Genomic DNA, 20,157 nt, shown 5'->3' with positions numbered 1-20,157 from the left:
TTATTAGATCATAATTTATTAGATGCTCAGTAACCTTTGGATTTTTTTTTTCATTGAGATGCTTCTTTGATTCTTGGAAAACTTGTTAATTATAAATAAAATCATGTACAGGTTTAAGGAAAAAAATGTAATTGACAGGGGAACCTTATTTTTTGCTGCAGGTGAAGTTGGAGCTATGATATACTGATATGCACAAGGAGCAGATATAAGTTAATGGTGATCCATTGACTTAGTTGTCAAATGTTTTCTTTCAGCTACTTTTTATATCTCTTAAGATGTTGATGTTAATTGCGTTTTAAGTTAAGTAGGTTTAAATAGTCATGGTAGAGATAAAGAAAAGACTGTCTGCAGTGACAATGGCCTTCATATCAGCTGTGAGCACACTGGAGTTGTCTGCCCTTATGTTGTTGCTAGATCTTTTGTGAGATCAGCTATTGTTTTTCAGCTTCTCTTCATATTTTTGTTATATGTTTTGTTTCTGAAGTTAATGACTTCAGAAGGGAATTTGATCCCCTGCCTTAGGTAGGTATTACTGGGGGAAAAAAAAAAAAAAAAAAGCACCCTAAACTAAAACCATACAGATATTTTTCTATTTGATACTGAAGAATGTCTAAGCTACTGCAGTGTTCTCTTCCTTTCCCTGTATGGCATTGGTTGTATTTGCAGAGGTAAATAAAGTAGTGCTTTAAAATAATGAAGACCCATTTAGATTTTGATGTCCAGTTGTGATGAAATGCTGCAGATTAAACAGAAATCTGAACAAAGTCGTGTAGAAAATCAGTAACTTTGTTGCATGAAAAAAAGGGTGAGCAGTGTTCTTTGTGTCAGGGATCTAGGCAGAAGGCTAAAATCTGCCATTTCTCGGACTGTTATTGTAGGATTATGATTTGGTTTTTGACACTGCACAGGCTGACATTCCCACAGCTGGCAGACTGGAAGAAGTCAAGGAGGAGGAGCAGGAGGAGGAGGGAGGGAGAAGACTGAGGTATGAAGAGGAGTCTCTGACTTCTGAACTTTTCCACTGCTGTATATCCTGACTGAACTCTTAATGCCACAGAGATACCGCCAGTGTCAGTTGATTCGATGATCTGTTTCTGTGATCTGGTCGTTGAGTCAGGCTCTGCTAAAACATAGACTGTGTGCACCATATCCCAGATGGTTCAGGATCTATAGGAAAGTGTCTCACCTGATCATGAAAAAAGACAGAATTCTCCTCTCTTGAGTCCTACTATGAAATGTCAAGCATTACTAGACCTCTGAAAATGTCTGAACAACAAACTGTTGTGTCAAGTATGCCATGAAATTAACTTTGAACTTAACCCCACAGCATACCGGAGAATGAAACTGGTGGCAGGCTTTCAGATTGTAACCGAAATAGAAAAAGATAAGAACATTCAGTCTCGGATAAATCCTGAGTACCTGCCTGGATTTGTAGCTAATGTTGCATAACCACCTTCCGCAATACAGAAGATGAATTTCAGCTGAGATAGCTGGTGCACAGAATAAAAACACTGGAATTATATTCAAATTGTATAGGTTGTTCCCAAAAAGTTTGAGGGGCTGACCTCAACTGAACTCATGAAAGTGAAAGCACTGGATCTGACTGAACTCTGCTGACTGCTAGACAAAGGGAACATAAAATCTGACCCCAGGGAATCTCAGGCTGCACCCACCTGGTGAATGACTTTTTCTTATGGCAGACCCTTAAAATTAGGCCTGTAACTGAGGTTAAGTAGCCATTATGCACAGGAAAAAAAAACTATCACCGCTCTCAATCTCAAAGAAGCATGGAAGGGCTAGGTTTAACCTTGAAGAACACTTAAGAGTGTAGAGGCAGAATATAGCTACAAAATAGTGAGAAGAGGCCTAAATCAGACCTCAGATATCTACTATGCATTGATTTGTGAAAGGGACAGCTAGACTTAGAGGATCCCAGTGCAAGCAACTGATCAAGAAGAGCGAAGGAGGTGCATGGTATTCTTCAAAGATCCCATAACAGAAAAAGAGAACTTTATCTGGACCTATGCTGTTAATTGGGTTTAAAATTGGTCTTAAATGACCTGGGGGACCGGATAAACTTCAGATGACTCCTGGGACACAAAAAAGGCAAAGCCAAACTCAAAAAATCACTTGAGAAAACTAGCTGGAATTAAGATCAACTTAATTCTTGTGCAGGCTAGTTGGCTCTGAGTTTGACTTCAAACAACTTACAAAATAAAAGCAAAGACAATAATATCGACCATTGGGTGTAGAGCTGACCTTCAATGGATCTCTTGTCCTCAGATGACCTCTTTTAGCTAATTTGCTGGCATGTTGACCTAGAGGATGAAACAAGTGCCAGTTTGACCTCAAGTGACCCTTTCTACTAATTAGAGCTCATATTTTACCTAAACTGACCCCTTACTGCAAACTCAGATGATTGAATATGAAGTTGGACTCAGATGAATCTAGTCAGGAAACAAGTGCTGTGATTGAATTCTAATGACCTTTGAGCACCAAATGAGCACCTCAAATTAAAACCCAAGCAATTAATTAGATCTCAGTTTTACCTTAAGTGACCTCTGGATACAAAAAAATGCTGTACTGGCCTTAGATGAACCCAAACATCACAGGTTCTCTGTTGACCTCAAATGAACCGTGGCAGCCTAATTGGATCTCAAGTGGACATTAAATGATTGTTGCCTCCTTCAAATGAGGACAGCATTGATCATAAATGACTGCTGTACATGCAATCAGATGTCAACTTGACTTCAGATGTTCCTGGACTTCAACAAATAACCTAGTTGACTTCAAACAATGCCTTATGTATATGTTGTCTCATGATGATGTCAGGTTACTCTCCTGGACAGCTTACTTGGACTTTAGGTTGACCTCAGATGATGTAATGGTGATTATCTAGCCCTCAAATTGAACTGAGATGATCCCTGAGTAGGAAGTAATGGCTGTGGTGATCTCCAGTGATCTTGACTGTTTTTGTGCACTCTCAAGTTGACTCTAAAATGATCCCAGGCATATACTTGAGTTTCATGTCCACTTGAATCTTGTGACCATTTGGCCTTCAAATTGGATAACTCCCAAAAAACTTTTGATCAGAACTCATCTATTTCCTCACTACTACAAACCAAGGCCACATAGCTGAGCCTGGGATCTGTGGACCCTGGCAAACTAGGACCATGGTTTGTTATATTTGTTGCTGTTTGTTTGTTTATTTGTTTGCGGGTTTTTGTTTTTTTTTTTCTGAAAAGGAGCACAGTGCATCAAACTAAAGATGGTAGCTGACTTCAGACGACATCTGATCAATAATATATGGTGGCACTTAAACATACACATCCTCTGACTGACAGAAACTGATGTGGTACATCTCACAGTAATATCCTTTAGAAGTAGTTGTGTGGAGAATTGTTACTTCAGAGAACTTCAGATTGGAGAATATGCCAGTGTTTGATCTCCAACAGTCTCCTCACCTAGAAAGCTGAGGTGGTGTTTGACCTGAGTATATCTTTATTTATGAAACTTTTCACCTTGTGTCTTCTGCTTCTGCTACCAAATTGTGCCTCAGTATTTCAGTAGATTATTTCAGGTAATCTCTGAACAACACATGAAGTAGCCAGACAAATCTCTTATATTTGACCAATAGTCTGCAATAACAGTGAAATTATATCCACCTCATTATGGAGTTTGGAGCAAGTGTGCTTAACAGCATGTTTACTGTCTCTGTGTAAATAAGGCAACGATTGTCAGTTTGGGTCCTACACATATTTTTTGGGCATCATTAACATGAGGAAGACCTTCCACAGTGAATTTGGGCAGAAATCGATCTTTACTGATCTCTGAGCTGTAAATGAGTGTGTGTGCTGACCTCCAGATATACAGGTTTGGCCATAAATGATCTACTGAGAACAAATATGGATCTTGGGCACCTTACATAGCCATGGTAGTGATAGTGGCGGTTCATTTCAGCTAAATTCATTTTAACAATGCAGGCTGCTCTGAAAGGAATGCTTCCTGTTTAATTATGTTTTCTCATAAAGTCAGAGGTGGATGTTGGTGACATGGCAGTAGAGACTGAAGATTCCCACCAATATTCCATTATATTTTGTTGCCATGTGACAGATGGCAGCAGAGAGGCAGTTTGACAGAATGGTGTCTAACCTGGATGTAGGTATGAAGCAAAGGAGTGTGACTGAACTCCTCCATGCAGAAAAAATAGCACCCACCAACATTCATTGATGCTTGCTGAACATTTCTGGAGACCAAACTGTGAATGTGAGCATAGTGAGGCAGTGGGTGATGCATTTCAACAGTGGTGACAGTGGCAGTGGATCAACTCAGCTGGCGCAGATTGTTACGAGTATGGCATGCAGGCTCCTATTCATCATTGGTGAAAATGCATAGCTAATGATGGTGACTGTGTTGAAAATAGTGTTTTATACCTGGGAATTTGCTCTATCAAATCGTGCTATTGTGCTCTTTGTATGTGTTATAATATCCATGAAAATAAATCAGAGACATTACTTTCAGAGTGACCTATGTATGTTGATTGCAAATATGCCTGTGCTGCTTGTGTATTAGAGCATGTGGCAGTATGTGGAGGGGAGATAGTGGTAAGGGTTATGGCGGAGGGCACATATTTTCTGCATGGGCAGAGCTAAGGTGATAAGGTTTGGCTGGAAGAATGCCAGACCTTCTTTCTTCATTTGGTGAAATCCTAACATGAATGGATATTGATCTAAAATTAATAGACTTTCTGGAGAGCTACAGCTCTGATGTTTAAATTAAATTTCTGTAGACACATCTATATTACTATCTTTTAAGTACATAATAGATCATTATGAAACAAATTGGATAGTCTAAGTATGAGTACAAAATGGATTTGCTGTCTTTTTCCTCTGCATGAATGTGTGCACTAATTGGAAACCCTGGGATTCCCAAGAGACAAGTCAGACAGCTGGCTCTTTACCCTCTATGTGCCAGCAAATTTCAGATAATTGCTTTACCTACCTACATTCTTGCTTCTATTTAATGAATATAACAAAATTATTTATGTGAATAAAGATTAAATTGTTTTGATTTCTTCATCCCTTAAATATAATTGTGTTGGTTCAAATCCACAGGAACACTGAAGACACTAACAGAAGAAGTGTTTTTAGGTGATGCATTTTTGGCCATCAACAATGTTTGACCACTGGGAAAGACCTGGAAACATCAGGGAAGCACAGTTTTAATTAATAGAGAGCCAGAGAAGATTTTTCTTTACCACCACTGACTTCCATTAGGTGGGCATCAGAAAATTTTAGTTTTCCTAGGGCTCTGCACCTTCATAAGAAGTGTCTTGTTTTTGCTTTATTTCCTAGTTAAAGTGATCTTCTAGCATCTAATCCCATAACCTTCCTTAGCAAGCATGGAAATTCAATACCAGTATTCACTTCAGTCTCAGACCACTATCCTTACTCTCGCTCTTCATTTTACATGGTCTACATTATCATTTCTCCTCTTGTGCAGATTGTGTATCATCTTGTTACTTGGGCTCAGACTAGCTGAAGGCTAGGAATGAAGGCTTTAGGAATGTTTTCTATATTGCATTCTCCTTTCTTACATGCTTCCCTAAAAATGGACTTAGTCCTCAACACCCACCCACTAGTTTTCATGCCCTTACGTATCTCAATACCTTCATGCTATGGGATCCAGTCCTGGATCTTGTCCTGGCCTGACTCACCTCTTTGAGCAGACCACAGAGGGGAGCAGCAGGAGGGATTTTCTGCCCCACTGTGAGAACATGCACTCAAAATAACAATCACAGGAGCAAGCTGTTCCTGTGTTTGCTGCTCTGCAGCATTTGTTCAAATGTAAATGCAAAGTTTTTTGCTCTCCTCTCATGGAGCTCCAAACCACTGCATTTTCGTCCATGTTTAGGAAAGCAAACTGAAACTTTTCAGCACTATTGTACCACTTCAGCTATTCTTTCTACATACAGTCTGTTATTCTACAAAGCCAGATGAAAGGTTTGGGAACCAGAGGTGGGCAACCATGTGGTCCAGAGGAATGGAAACCTTACCAGGCAGTACAACCGACGGTGTCCTCTGGGTTCTCCCTTGCTCTTTCTTTTTTAAAATCTGTTCCACTGGGGGATTACTGTCTTCCAGTCAATACTTGCTGTAAGTGCTATTCTCTCATTACAACAAGCCTATTGCTATATTCCTTATCAAACCAAACCTAAACCCTATTTCAGAGGCAGTGGCAGAATGATCCACTGGCTCCCATGGAGCAGAGAATCATTTAATATGCAATGAAAACGCTATTAGAAAGCTCTCTATTCAACATGTGAATTGTTACCAAAATAACAAACAACACATATATACATTTGTTTGTTTGATACCAAGCATCTTATGCATCTTTTGCTTCATGGGACTGCATCTCAAACGCAGCTCTCGCCACAGTTAGATTTGCCTGCAGCCTCCTTCTGCTTTTCCAATCCCTTAAACCTGGAAGAAACAGCATACACAGTTCCTTCCAAGGCAGGAAGGTAACAGTGCTAAAAAAAACACGTTTTCAATAGTTAGCCTTTTTCTTTGATTTGTGTTAATTTAGGTGCTAAGTCCTTTTCTTCTCTTGTTTAGTGTCAAGCACATATTTTGCTCAGCAGTTGCACTTGGCTTCCCAATGCTGTTGCTTATGTAAGAATGGGCTTGAGCAACGAGAAACCTCTATTACCAGTTTTGCAAAGCTCATATCCAGTTGCTCCTCAGCACCATGTCTACTAAGCACTGTTTACATAACCAGTTACTCCAATAGCCTTAAGTTTTGGTTTTTATTGTTCTTTTGTTGTAAGTAACCAGACTCAATGGTATAAATAGAAAAAGCAACCAACCAATCAACCAAAGAAACAATAAAATCCTGACAGTGGGGTTTGCAGACTCTCACATCTGTTGTTAGGAAATCATATTATAAATTACAAGTTCTGCACCTGTTTTTCGTGGCATTCAGTTTTAGGTACAAATCTCTTCCTCACAGATAAGCTCACCAAAGTGCCTGAGCTCAGCAAGGGAGTCTGCAGCTCAAGGGTTTACAATTAAGCTTGTAGGTAAGGGAAATGTGGGCTCACAGAGCAATCCCTCCCTGTTTCTCTTCATAAAACTGAAACCAAGGGTACAGCAATGACATTTAATTGCAGCATGCAGGGACCACAACATGGAAGAAATTATAGACAGTGCTGGTGCCAGCTTTTCAATTAACATTTGACAGATCTTGTAAAACTACCATTTATTTTAGCAAGCATCTGTGTTACAAGAACAAAGCCAAACCAAACAACAACCAAACAAAACCAATACCTTGTTCCCCAGCTCTCCCCAGCATGAAAACCACTGCAAAATATAAAGTGCTTTTTCAATTGCTGATGTTTTTCCAGTTCAGGAAAAGACAAAAGTAAATGGAAATGAGATAATAAATGATAGGAAAGAAAAATGAATGGGAGGGAAAGAGGAAAGGATATTTTATTTTCAGTGTAACAGTTCTAGGAAGCACAGACTTGCAGTTAGTTACACCCACCTGAACCCAATCTCTTCTTGTTCTATGAGCCTGCTGTTTCGTTCAGTGCCACGTAAGTCTTCCAAAGAGATGATTTAATTACAGCTGTGGTATAAGGAATCAGCTCCTTTTGTATTTTCAGATGAACTTATTGCAACAACTTTCAGAGTGGGGCTACAGTGTTGTATTTGGAGCAGCTAAAGCTTATTGCTTGAATGACAAATGCATAATACAGAAGATAAATAAATTGCTTATAAAGAGTAGCCTGTATGTAGAATAGTCTTTCTTTTTTTTTTTTCTTTTCTTCTTCTTTTGTTGCACCTACATCTCAAAGCACACATAAAATCAAAGATTCAGGCACAGAAGTAAGGCAAGTTTAAATGCTCTGTGAAGACAGACCTGTAGCTTGAATCCAGCATGAGGTCCCAGGTGGACTGAGCTTCTGGCTTTGCTAGCATCTCCAGGGTCCTCTGATTGTCATTGGTGAGCAGCTGCCTCCCAGTAATTCTTGGTATTTGGAATAATTACCTCCTCTCCTCTCCTTGGACTGGTAGAGGTAGGCACCCCTTCATCCATGGGTTGCAAAATGGCTTATAGATTGGCATAAGGTCTACTCTAAATGTTGCCATTCCCTCTAATTTTCCAAGCCCAAACTTTTGCAAAAATGCTTGTTGTACATGATACTCTCTATAACGATGTAATGAGTAGAGAGAGGTCTGTATGCTCACTTCTTCTTATAAATATATTTCATTTACTAGGTAACGTTTTCTATTTAGTTAACTGTCTTGAATATGCAATTCCATACAGTCTCCTTGATTACCTAGTAGAAAAAGTGCAGACATTAACTTGATATTGTTGGCAGTGTGCCCTCTGCTCAGGTGATAAGGCACGAAGAACAATATCCTTTCGTATTCTTTTGCTGTTCTAGGCCTTGCTGAAGTGGAACATCACAGCAAAGAGAAAGATTCCTTCCCCTCCATTGCAATCCTAATTCCAGTCTCTATTTAGGTGCTGAATTCAGGTTAGTAAAAGAGATGGATTAAGGCATTGAGCTCCCATGCTGACTCCATGAAAGCTTTTCTTTGAAATTCTCCATTATCTGAACAGCTCTGTTAACCAAACCTATTATCTTTCTCCCTTGGTTTTCAAGTCGAGAAAGGGAAAGCAACTTCTTTAATGGCCCACAGATTGATGATTAACATTTTACATGTCCCTGCTGGTAAGTAAAAGAACTGCTTTGTGGACAGTGAAAATGCTGGAGAGAAGGAAGCGGGAGTCAACTTATGTTACTAAGTTGTACTGCTTCATTAATCACAATCTTTTTTATTGCATTGCTCAAAGCCAAATCCATTCAACTTCTCAGGAATGGATTAGATCAAAACCAAGTGCTCTTAATGCACCTTTGACATCTGGCCTAGCAGCTGGCTATCTGCTAATATTGCTCTTAAGAAGTGTCAGGAGCCACATTTACTGTGACCATTCTTGCCCTTCTGATTTAAGCTACTGTAGAGGGCAATGAATTACCTTAAAGGAGCTCCTCTGGAAAGCCCTAAGTTTTATGCTGGACCCCTGCCAGCCTCCCTACTTCATGAGTATGAACAATCAGACAATTGAACTGATTTGACTTTGCCACTCCTGGTGTTTCATTGCCTTTAACCTTGGGATGTAATGATGGTAATGCCATGCTAAGTGCCTCTCCTACCAGGGGGAATAGGGTTTGTCGGCTCAAGTAGGGCACCCATTCTTGTTAGCTGAAAACTGTGCTGATTTGCAGTGAGAGGGGAAATAGATTGAGCATGATTAACACCACTTTGAATGCAGCTTATTTTCTTCTAAGGCCTTTGAAGGTAGGAAGTGCCTAGATGTGTTTATTTGTTTTAATTGTAAGTTCATTACCAGGAAAACTTGGCTGTAGCTTTTTATAGCTTTTCTTTTTTCTTTTTTTCCTTTTTTTTTTTTCTCCTCAGTGAGATTTGTTAATATCTAGTGAAGACTCAATAATATCAACCTGAGGAGTTTGTACTCCCCTGCCTGCAGGCAAAGCAATGATGAGTTGGTTTGATTTTGGGCTGCATTAAACATGGAGGCTATTGTTCCTTTCTGATGAAGGTGCTGTGAGAGGAGTTTTCTTTTCCTGGCCCTGTAAGTTTGAGAAATAAGGTCTGGTCAGTGAAGCGTGCTAGTTCACATCTGTCAGGACAAACCATGGAGTACTCTGCTTTCCATATGGCGTGCTGCCATTTTTCTTTCCTAGTTATTTTCCTGTGGTATCTCATGTTGTTATCTGCTTCTGACTCTCTTGACAAGAACCTGTGCGAGAAAATGATGCAAGACAGAAGAGCAGTTTGAGTCTTTATGATAACTTGGCCCTTGTCAGACAGAAGGCTTTTGGCAGAGGCGTCAACTTCCATCACAGATGCTATGGTCAGAAAGGTCCAGAAATGGTCATTTGTTCTGACCCACAGAAAACAGAGACTTCAGCTATGTCGAGGTCACTAAGCGCGAATGTGTGTGCTCTCTGGAGCCTATACAAGAAGTCTATATGCACAAGGAGCTTTTAAAGAATCTTGGAATTTCAATGGTTGGAAGGGACCTCAGGTGATCACGGAGTTAAAATGCCTGCTAAAGCAGGTTCCCTGCAGCAGGTGGAATGGATAGGCATCCGGTCAGGTCTTGAATATCTGCAGCGAAGGAGGCTCCATAACCTCTTTGGGCAGCATGTTCCAGTGCTCTGTTGCTCTCATAGTAAATAAGTTCTTCCTTATGTTCAAATGGAAGTTTCTGTGTTCCAGGTTGTCCCTGTTGCCCTTTGTCCTTTTGCTGGGCACTGATAAAAAAACCTTTACACACTCATAAGCTTTGATAAGATCCCCTCTCAGTCTTCTTCAGGTTTGTTGTATTGCAGCTTGGAAGCTTTTTCTAATACTAGAAAATTTCAGCATGAAAGAGATGAAAGGGTCTTTGGTTAATGCATCAGCCTGCAAACCGTACAGTGTAGAGACCAGTATGCATTCACTGCCACCATTCCCACTGTCAGTAACACCCCCAAAAGGAGCCAAGAGGATGCTGGGAACCGTTGCGACCTTAAATGGCTGCAGCTGTCTTCATCAGAAAGCAAGGACCATAGGTGTATTTAAATTGTTTCAAAGAAGAATGAATAGCCTGATGGAAAAAAAGTGATCCCAAAAGCGCAGACCATCTTTGCCCACTTGAGAAGGTGGGTGATAGTGGGGAACATTTGTAGTGGCTGTCTTACCTGGGGGAGGGAGAGAGATGATGCTCCCTCCATGAGTTCATTGCACGTCCAGAAGCTGAGCAACTCAAGCACAGTGTTGTGCTCTTCTTAGAAGTCCTACTTTACAAAGGGATGTACTGTGGTACAGCTGTAGTGTGTCAACTGGCAGCTGCTGGCAGCTGCTGGCTTTTGTTGAGGAGGAGAAAGAAATTTGCATAGAAAATGTTCACCTCTCCGATCTCACTTTTCCAGAAGTACACAAACAAAACATTCCCAAAGCCTACTGCTTCTTATCAAACAGTAATGCATGTTCCAAGACTACTTACAATGCTAGAATTAGTCCAAGTCTTCAAATAATCAATTCCCACTTGGCATTTACTTAGATGCATCTCAGCCACTCAGAGGAGGAGACTCAGGGCAGCTGGAGCTGGGGCAGGAATATGAGGACACAGTAGTGGATGTGGAAGTTACCTGTTCTGGTTGGAGTTAAATGGGAAGAATTCCTTGTTTTGAGGAGGTCCAAATTCAAACTGAAACTAACATGTGGAAGAACTTATTTATGGTAACGGTGATGGAGCACAGGAACAGGTTGCCCAGAGAGGTTGTGGATTCTCCTTCTATGGAGATATTCAAGACCTGTCTGGATGCTCACTTGTGAGATCTGTTGTAGGGAACTTGTTTTAGCTGGGGGTAGGTTTGATGATCTCCTAAGGTCCCTTCCAACCCCTGTGATTATCTGACTCTATAGGCCAGCTTTCACAGCAAGGGGAAACTGAGAGACTTCTCTAGGGTATTTGAACTGCTTTCACACCTGAACTAGTGTGTAGACTTCATCTTTAGGAATGATGCAGCAGTGGCATTGATGAGCCAAGCTTAGACCTGACTGTCACATGGCACACATGTATTTTCTTATTTTGGAGAGCAAGGTGTTAATTCTGGAACCTTCCCATGTGTTTTCATGCAGATTCATCCATAATTCCTTGCTGCTGAGGCTTCAGCACATGCAGGGAGGTATTCAGCTGGATGAGATGGAGAGACTGTTTCTTTCTAACCCTTCTTTTAGCTACAGGTGAGTGTTTTTCAGGATTGTTGGTAGAAGTAGATACTGTATAATTACTTAATGGCATCATCTAAATTTCAGGAGGAAAAATTTAACCTAGCTATAATGAATACTATTTCAAAGCCTTTTGTTTTCAGCCAGATTCTGTGCCTAAAAGCACTGCCGTGAGGGGAGATAACCAGCAACAACACAGACCTAGAAACTGAGCACATTATATTGAACCTACTGGGAACAACACTGGGCCCAGTTTTGTTCAACCTCTTCATAAATGATCTGAATGATGAGATTGAAAGTACTCGCACTAAGTCTGCAAATGACACTAAACTGGGTGGCGAGATGGACCTGTTGTGGGAGTACCATCTTACTGACAGACCTGGACAGGCTAGAAGAGTAGGCAAGAAAGAACTGCATGAAGCGTAACAAAGACAAGTCCTGTACCTGAACAGCATCAACAACAGCTCAGTGTAGGCTAGAATCTTTGTGGCTGGGGGGCTGCTCTGCAGAGTGGGACCTCAGATCTTGGCAGATGAGAAGCTGAACTTGAGTTAGCTGTGCTGCATGCAAATCAGATCCTGGGCTGCATCTGCAGAGGCAGTATTAGCAGAGATAGAGATGTGATCATTCCACTCTGTGCTTGTCATTCTGTACCTGGATTACTGCATCTGGTTTTAACTCACACAATTAAAAAAAAAAAAAAAAAGACACAGACTGGAGAGGGTCCAAAAAGGTGTCATGAAGATGAACAGACGAGTGGAGATCCTTCTCTGTGAAGAAAGACTGAAGGAGTTAGGTCTTTTCAACCTATTGAAGGGTTGGGAACACCTCATTACACCATTTTAATACTTAAGGAGTGACTACAAAGAGTACAGAGATGATGCTCACAAGGAGCCACATGGAGAAGAGAAGGTACAAGCTACACAGGAATATTTTCATCTGGATATAAGAAAAATTATTTACAGTAAGAATAATCATTTATGGGAAAATTCTCAGGGATGCGGTAGAAACACCTTCACTGGAAGTTTTCAAGATGCAATTTTATTGCTAGATAATGTCATCTAGACTCCCTTTTCCCATAAAATACTGGACTTGATCATCTTTCAGGGTCCCTTCCAACATGTTTTGTTCTGTCATTCTGTGATTCTGTCACCTGTGGGCTGAAAATCCATGTTTAAACTAGAGTTCTCAATAACTAAGAACAGTGACAAAGGACCAGCATATGTGATGATGAAAGATAATGAGAAAAAGTTTCCCACCTGCTCTGAATGTTTCCTTGGCACTGTACCAATCTGGAAGCTGTTTGCCCAAAGGCAGACAAGAATCAAAATTCAGCAAGCAACCTTTGTAAGACAAAAGGTTTTATTAGTACACTGATTGGGTTTGTGCAGCCAGTGTCTGGAATCTATATTTCAGTAGGGGATTTTTTAACTTAAATACACTGAATTTATATACAAAATGGTGAGTGTTTTGTAGCAGCTATAAATACTGCTGGCCTATCATTATTTTACTTTACATTTGCAAATATGTAGTTTATGTATATATTTACTTAACTAAGTTTCATGCTTGTACAGTGATTTTCTGCCTCCAGTTCCATCACTGTCAAGTAATGTTGCTGGTTTTGTTGGAGTAACTATGGGTTAAAACTATAAAAAGAGCACTTTTGATTTTCAAAGGGGTAAGTCTTTCCTTGTTTCATGTGCTCCTACTTTCTTACAAATAATGACCAAGGGAATCCTTTTGCCCATCAAATAAATAAATGTTGATTTAAAAACTCTCTATAAAAATAACATAATGGCTGCAATCGAAAAATGATTTGATGAGAATTTTCTCTACTTAAGACTGGAAAAGCATAATTTCTATGAATTCTAAGAATGAAACAGATCAGTCAGATGTGAAGCACTCCTGCCTGCATCTCTCTGCAAGAGGCCGGATGAAATATTTTTACAATAAATTGATCTTTCCAATAGAGGGCAGTGTGTCAGTGACTCCCTGTGTTGCAGCACTGCCGTGCGAAGGAAAAGGAAAGAACATTACAGAAGCTCAGAGGTCCAAGTTCAACACGGCATTGTCAAGAAATTATCTTGGGAAGCAGCCTAAATAGATACTGAAAAAAGCTTTTAATGCCTTAGGCTCTTCTAATGGAGACCAACTGTTAGTTCAAGCAGCACTAAGTTGTGGCCTGTAAATTAAAAAAAAACCCAAAATTTAGGGTTATTCTCTGTGCTGTTGTTGCAAGCACTCACATTCTTGGTCATATTTAATAAATCACACTGAGTTGCGTACAGACATTAAATGACTGAAGAAGTTTGCATGGAGCTTCTTTATCTGCCTTCTGTGCTTTTTGTTCTGATTCCTAACCTTTCCATGGAGTATCACACAATGATACATTAAAAAAATAATAATAATAATGAAAAAACCCAATCAACTGTGCATGTATGCATAAATTGCCTTTTTTGCAGCAATATTCCTCTCAGGAAATTTTTCTAAAAGAACATTAGATCTAATACTATTTATTTTTCTCTTTTTGTGTTTATTAGCATCAGATGCAATTGACCTTAAACAGCTGTTGCTGGATAACATCTCTTTCTAGGGGCTGAAGGTTCAGTGCTTTTGAAATCACAAAACTTACTGAGTGTACTCACTGAATATTTTCAAACTTAAACAAGAGTGACAAATTTGAGTTTTACTTTCCATGAAAAGATTTTGAAATCCATTGGTTTGGTTCAGGGATGTTTAGAGGGCACCTGCTGTAAAAGGCATGGCACTTTACATCTCATTGGAGGTGTAAATGGGGTCAGTTCAAGGAACTGGATTTAAATCTGTATGCAGAATAGAAGGTTACAGTGCTAACACTGAATCCTGATTTACAAACAGCCACACGTTATCAGGGAAGTTTTTTTTTAGTGATATGATAAGATTACACAATTTTCTTTTAAGGATGGAAATGTCATTGCAGTTCAGACTAACTTGCATAGAACAAGTCACTCTGAGGCACTGGAACAATAACTCACCTCAGAGAGAGGCAGAATGGGTTTCATTAGTAACCCAGATGGCAGCAAGAGAGTGATGCAGACATTGCCAAGACAATCTGGGCTTATTTGAGAACATCTGGAAACCTTACAGTAAAGATGAAGACAGTGCTTACACCTTAAAATTGCCAAGAAATAGATAAATAGATACACAGATGCCAAATCATCTGCTTGCCTAAAATGACAAGAATAATAAATAATCAGAACAAACCTCTCTAAAAATTATTTTTTAAGCTTGGTGTTGTGCTCATTTTCCAGCAGGCCTCTCAATTACCTGTACGATATTATTATCATTTAGTTCATGAAGAGGAATATATTAATTTCTTAAAGTTTTAAAGTCTTAATTTTTTTTTCTGCAGAGCTTTTGAACAGTAAAATATTCTGCACAACCTGAAGTTGCTTGGATTGCTGTATTCAGATGGTTACTTAAGCACGTCTAGAGCTTTAAGCTCATTGGAAGAGGTATTGATTTCTTTGGGTAGGGAATGAGCTTAATGGGTGCACACAAGCTAATGCCTCAGACTCCACTGGGACTCCTCAAAAACATGACCTTCAACCTCTCCTCTGTTATAAGGCAGGGAGGGTAGAGAAGAAAATGGATAAGGGTAAAAAAACCTTTCTGAGGGGCAGAAATAGCAGAGTGCCCCTGGAATATACTTCCCTGTTTGATTTACCTTGAAGTATACACACAGCAGGCAAACACAAAGGCCAGGAAACAAAAAGGAGAAGTCCTGTATTACCCTGCACCTCTGCTGGGAGTGGCTGCAGAAACATTTAAATTTCTATTGTAGTGAGAAAATGTTCAACATGATTAGGGCAACATGGCCACCTAAAGACGATGAAGATAAGATGTCTCATAACATCATCATGTCCGCAGCCATCCCCTTTCCTGACATTTGATGTTAATAGTGCTACTGAACATATTGCAGTGCCTCAGCAGAAATGTGGGGGCCCATTTGCAGGCCGAGTCAATAAGAAATCTGACTTCTAAGATGATGCGACGTTTTGTTGGTAAGAAACTAATACCAAAAGATGTCTGCTAATACTTCAAAGCCAAAAACTTCAGTGTTTGATCTTCAGCAGTCACAAGGACACAAAAAATACCCTAAGCCTGTCCTTTGTTAGTAATGGAGTCATTTAGAGAAGTGCTGCAAAGACAATCAACTGCTGCTGAGATTTTCACTGCTCCTTCATTGTAACTGAATGCAATTTTTATTTTTATTTCCAAATTGTAACAAAAACAGGGGGATAGAGGACACAGTTTTTAAAGCCCTCTGATAAAGGATTTTATTAATCTGAAGAAATTCCAGACAAGCTCAGCATTTGCTCAGAATTGCTATTGGTTAATTAGTTGAAATGGAAGCAATGTACACATCAGCTTTATTAGGGCTGGGCTGAATCTGCTGATCATGGAAGTAATCTCTTAAGCTCAGTACTGCATCTATTTTGTGGGGATTTTCAAGGGAAATCACAACAATTATTTCTAAATCACAGATGGTGCCTGATCTGTTTACTCTTATTCATGCAGAGTTCCAGGCTTTTGTATGAAGCACGTCTGCTACACACTCTCTATGGATGCCTAAATGCCAGCTTGTGTTTCCATTGGAGTTGCCCTAGCTTGTCCAAAGAGTCCATGCATGAGAGACCTGAGACCTTGAGGAGCAGCAGGCAGACATCAAGCAGGGTACCCCTGTGCAATGTGGACAGGACCAACAAACCTCTCTGGCCTGCTGCATTGAGCCCTTACAGGCAGAACACCACGTGAAAGATTTGCTCTGATCTTTGGAGAACCATAGTCACACAGAGAGTTTTAATGTATGTCTGTAGGAGGAGATAGTTTTTATTAGTCTGATCAATATAACTGAGATAAAACCTTCTGAATTCAGAGTCCCTTCATCTAACTGAACCCTGTAAGTCTTGTTTTTTTTTTTCATATACACAGACCATTGAATGTACAATAAAACTACTGCATATATAGGAAGGCAAACAAAGAGGAAGGGAAGCATGGCCCATAACACTAAAATTACCTCATTCTTTCACAACAAACAGGCACTTCACATCAAGAACAGTACAGATTTGTGTCTATCCTACCAAATGAATATTCAATTCAGGTTTCAAAAGATTCCTTTTGGGGATAGGGATGGGAAGTAGAGGTGTAGAGTGGAGGCATATGAAAAAAGGGAAGAGGCAGAGAAATTGCTGAGCCAGACTTTGATTCACCCAGTCTAAATGCTGGACTATTTTGGGGATGTTTATTACATTTCATGAGACCATTCCTGTTACGAAGACACTGCTCAAAGTGCACGGGAAGTGATCATCAGATGCATCCACCTTACAGCATGATGTGGAAGGCTACATTTGCATGCATATGTAATTAATTAAGTGAATATCTGTAAGTGTATAATCCTTCTGGGACTGACAATTGTTATCTGATGTTGTATTATGTAAAGCATTTCACCAATGTGTTCCTTGAAAACTTACATTAATCTGTATCATCATCTATCTTTGAGGGACTGTAATGGGCACAATGTGTAAGACAGTTTGTACATGCACAAATAAAGCTGCCGTGAGCCTGGACAGTGGAGCTACACTGACATTGACCCGACATTACGGAATAGGAGGCCATGCCCTGTAACTCTGTTTTAAAATACATTCTTTATGTCACTTCTCAGTGTTGGTGACTGTGCTGTTTGCCAGTCAGTGCCTATGACAGTTTGTTTGCCTCTCTTCTTCTAGAAGAGAGGTATTTTACCTCTCTTCTTCCTAGACAGGCAAGAAAGGTATTCTAGTCTTGAAATACCGAAGACAAAAAGAAAGGAAATACAAACTGCACAAAATCTGTTTGTATTGTTGCAGAACACATTGTTTCTGATATTCTAACTTAAAAATATACAGTTGAATATGAAATAATGATACTGTAGCAATGCTTATTCAAATACCAGCAGCATACTTATCATAGAGTTCTGTATTTGGAACACTTGAATACAACAATCTATTTCATGCAAGTAGTAAACTGCTCATCTTCATGAAGTCTGAAACACAGATGCTCATGCATGTACTTATTATTACATTTATCTGCATGTCACGCATGCACTTATTATTACATTTATATCAGATGGATGCAAAATCTCTGGATAAGTCTTAAATCTCGAGGACTTGAAAGTGTAATTATGCTAAGATGCACTTACGGCATTTCAGCACCTAAACTTGCATGCTTGTGCTGTGACTTGAGAACATTTAAACACATAGCTGGCTTTAAGTTTATGCTTAGCAACTTGCAAAATGAGGCCTTAGATATTCTTTCTGAATTTTTTCCTGCTTTGAATTCGGGCTCCTAAAAATGAGATGATTGTATATTTGAAAGGTGCTATCTTCCGCTGCAACAGCTAGCACTCTATCTTTCATTATTAATTACTATTAGAAATACACAAACTTAAAAAATAACCAATGTGTTTGTCATTTCTTCTAAACGCAGTACCTTTTTCTTAATAGGATAATCTGCTGTTGTATTATTGTGCAGCACGCCTTCATGCAAATGTCTCTAGCTCTAAGTCTTTTGGTCTTCTACTAGCTGAGGCGTTCCTTAAAATAATAGAGAAATAAATGAAGAAATCTAACAATTTACATATTCAGAAGTTGCAGCTGTGATTTAAATAGCAAAACTGAGCCTCTTTTGGTGCATTGGTGGAGAAACATGCAATACTTACTCTAATAGGCTAAGAGAAATCATGAAAGTGAATATGGACTCCTTATGTTTAGGCTTTTATTTTTACTATTCTCTTTTGAAAATGCATACACAGTACTTTTTCCTGACAGATTCAGTTGATTTAAAGGGGGTTGGGGAAAAAAATAACAAAACAGCTTTTATTTTCTTATGCTTTTTTTTTTTTTTTTTTTTTTTTTTTAATTTTCTTCAGCATTAAAGAAAGGAACTTCATCAACATTGATTGTCATTTACAGAAAACATTCAAAAATCATGTGTGCATTATTATGGAATGCTAACAGTATTGAACTAATAATTTACATGACATAAAAGAAGACAAATATCTATTACATTCTAAAGTAATATAGAAACTTTTCATTTGACAGGAATGCTGGTCCTAGGAAATTTATGACAAAAAATAAAACCCTCAAATGGTCACTTTCTAAATGAATCAGGCTGTAGTTTTACTCACATACACATAAATTAGGTCTGTTATATTAAACAAGGGATAAAGATCAGAAGAAAACTGCAGGTGTAAAAACACTGTGTGAACTCCTGGCTTCACAGAAATCAGTGGGAGTTTTGCCATTGGTTTCAGTGGAACCAGGGTTTCACCCAGTTTGACATTGCTTGTTTGTGGTTTTTGCTTTTTTGCATCTACAAGCCAGTTAAGATACATTATAGTTATTATACAATTAAGCTTCAGAACAACAACAAAAAAATGTTGACTCTGCGAGGCATTTGATTTTAGGAATGAATTTTCATTCTGCTTTCCAGAGTGATTCGTTTTGTTATATGCATTTTCTTTGATTGTTTTGACAGGCAATGCAACTTTTGTGCGTTACCAACAGTGTTAGCAAGTGGTTTGCAAGTAGCAGCCCCCCCACAATTCAAATTAAATTGATTTAGAACAATATAGCTACAGCCAGGCACCAAACAGCTCGAGGCCTGGAGATCTGGTCTTAGCATCTCATTTCACTCTAAGAAAACGAACTGGAAATAGAATAAAAAAATTAGATATTTGAAAGTGGGAAGTATATGAAAAATCAGTTTCTCTCGTAATCCTAAAAGCAAGGAAGCATTTCCAGGGATATTTCAAAAATATTAGAAAGTTTCATTTAAATCTAAATATCTATTTTAATTATGTTTTTCTTTTTGTACAAATTGGTAATCAGAAAATACTAGCCATTAAATTCATATTGGGATGCAGGAAAAGCATCCAACTGGTTTTTGTGTTATTTATGCTCCTGCCTGTGTTATTATAGCTGTTGATGAACTGGACACAATTTCTTTCTCTATTACGATCTTTAAAACAGGTATCTGGTGAAGGTCAGTTATGGCTTCGGATTACAGCTAATGAGTGACCCGACCTCAGATTTTAATAAGCAATTAAAAGCATACAAAAATATTTTGCTCCTTGGAAAGAAAAAAATGTTTCTACTAGTATAACCCATGCCAGAAGAATTCATAAAAGCCGTAAGCTGTACGGAAACATTAGCTTAAGCAACCTTTCTTCAAATCATATTAGTCAAATGCAGTCTGCAGGTATTAATACAATTCTCACTGTACAGACTCACTGGGAGCAGGTTTGATTGACAGCCCCATCATT

At 39.1% G+C, this 20,157-nt stretch overlaps 1 long non-coding RNA gene across 1 annotated transcript; it reads left to right on the top strand.

Moving 5' to 3' along the window:
- The first annotated feature begins 946 nt into the window (after window positions 1-946).
- Window positions 947-19,776, top strand: LOC121108626. Its single transcript, XR_005843303.2, has 5 exons — window positions 947-5,276; window positions 8,453-8,545; window positions 11,724-11,828; window positions 15,205-15,307; window positions 16,374-19,776. It is a non-coding gene; the product is annotated as an uncharacterized LOC121108626 (long non-coding RNA).
- The last annotated feature ends 381 nt before the right edge of the window (window positions 19,777-20,157 follow it).

The sequence above is a fragment of the Gallus gallus genome, chromosome Z (assembly GCF_016699485.2).
Source record: "Gallus gallus isolate bGalGal1 chromosome Z, bGalGal1.mat.broiler.GRCg7b, whole genome shotgun sequence".
NCBI classification, from domain to species: domain Eukaryota; kingdom Metazoa; phylum Chordata; class Aves; order Galliformes; family Phasianidae; genus Gallus; species Gallus gallus.
Note: the sequence above shows the minus strand (reverse complement) of the source record. Positions and strands in the feature narration are given on the sequence as shown.